This window comes from Trichechus manatus, unplaced genomic scaffold (assembly GCF_000243295.1).
Source record: "Trichechus manatus latirostris isolate Lorelei unplaced genomic scaffold, TriManLat1.0 scaffold00107, whole genome shotgun sequence".
In the NCBI taxonomy this organism is placed as follows: Eukaryota; Metazoa; Chordata; class Mammalia; order Sirenia; family Trichechidae; genus Trichechus; species Trichechus manatus.
In genome coordinates, this window is record NW_004444043.1 from 8944880 (window position 1) to 8946996 (window position 2117).

The following is a 2117-nucleotide window of genomic DNA, read 5'->3' on the forward strand; positions in this document are numbered from 1 at the left end:
GGTGTTGACAGGGCCATGCCCTTTCCGTCAGCTTAGGAAAAGATGCCCAGGCATTTTTCCATATTCCTTGGTTTGTAGATGCATCTTCACCTGACTGTCATCCCCCTGTCCGTCTCTCTGTGTATTTTCTCCTCTTTTATAAGGGCACAACTCAGACTGGATTAGGACCCACTCTTCTCTGGTATTACCTCATTTTGACTTAACTGATAATATGTTCAAAGACCCTATTTCCAAACAAGTTCGCATTCACAAGTACAAGGGTTAGGACTGTAACATAAAATTTTAGGGACACAATTCGATCTGTAGAAAATGGTGAACACAGTTGCCTTCCTAGCAGTTGAACTGAATTTCATTCCCAAATATTGCCATGACTTTCAGGTGCAGCTTGTTTGAGTGGAAAAAATATAAGCAACAGAGTCAGCCAGACACAGCTTCAAACTCGCAGCTCTGCCACTGACCAGCTCTGTGTTCTTACAAAAATTACCTAATATCTTCGAGACTCTACTGGAACAAATGGTGATAATAAAACAAATGGTGATAATAGGATTGTTTTGAATATAAATGAGGCAATAAATATATGTAAAGAACATGGCATCTAGTAGTGGCTCAAAAAATAGTGGGTATTTTTCTAGTTATTCATCTAAGACTAATTATTTCCATTATAAAAAAATAACAACTTCCAAGTATCTGATTCTTATATATTCTTCTTTGAGTCATCCAGGCCAAGAAACAAGGCCAAGTGCCTAGGCAAGAATATTTATTTTAAATAAATCTTCGAAGAATTCTAATCACAGTTGAGAAAAAAGGCCTATGTTTTCAAAAGGCAAGGAAAAAAAAAGTTCTCTGTAAAATAACACACAGTCTAATCATCTGCTGCATAATTTCTTCTTGGTTTGCCCCATTAATATTGCTGAAGGTATTTGGGGTCCTGAAATTATCACTATCCTGAAGGCAGAAGAAAAGAACTTTTGGAACATGCTCCACTTTTCATGTCTAAAAATACATTCACATGAGCCATGCTACAGAAGCATATGAAATCTGCCCAGCTGAAAATTTAATTTAAACTTGTGGCACATTCAGCAGAAGTGCATGTGTGTGTATGTGTGTGTGTGTGTCCACACACATACATACCAGAAACCCTCTGAAGCTCAGCTTCTTCTATTTATCACACAGCCAACATTCATACATGTCTTCTGTGCGCTTTCCTTGAGGCTAAAGGCATTTTGCGTCCATCTGCCAACCAGATGAACCAGAAAGAGTCACAAAGACTGCAAGAATGAGGGATGACACAAGTATTTGTGCAGAATAAATTTGCCAAGATCTGATCTCCCTCTACCTTAACCCCAAACCCTATTGCCAGTTGTCTTTAAGTCCCACATGCTGCAGTTTTCCCTCCAGATGACAGCTCAGGCCATCTCCCCCAGGACTTTATAGCACCAGGCCTCATTCCATGCAATTCTGCATCATTAAATGTAGAATGGGAAGGCCCCTACCGTAGTGCCAGATACAGTAATGTGTTCAATAAACAATTCTTTCATTTCTGCCTTTCCAAACCCCTCTGAGCACCTGCAAGATCATCCTTCACACTCCACAATTCCTTCCACAGAGGGTCAAAGCTATTGCTCCAAGCAGAGCTTCTGAGATGCTGAGAAATGCCCAGAAATTTTCCATTTTACAGACTTCTGGCATCCTGAAAATATGAAAAAATGCCAAAACAGATTTTCATAAGTTATGGTACATTTTAAACTTTTATGTCTAACAAAAGAATGTTTTTAAACACCCCAAATAATATAATACATGAGATGGTGGTATTTATAAGGTAACTATACCCATTACTACCCATTACCACGAGTCAATTCTGACTCATAGCGGCCCTATAGGTAACTATAAGACTTGTAAAAAGAATTCATCTGTAAGGCGCTACATTGACTGTGTATCCTAGGAATGCAACAGGAGTTTAAAATGCATGCTATGTGTCTTCTCCCAAATCTGTTAATCATGTTTTTGTGTGTAAAGCCACATTTGGAAATGACATTTGAAATATAAATTTCGAGTCCTTTGAAATGTAAACTCTTCGTTTAAAGGCCTTATTCCCACCTACCCTTTACCCACGCCCA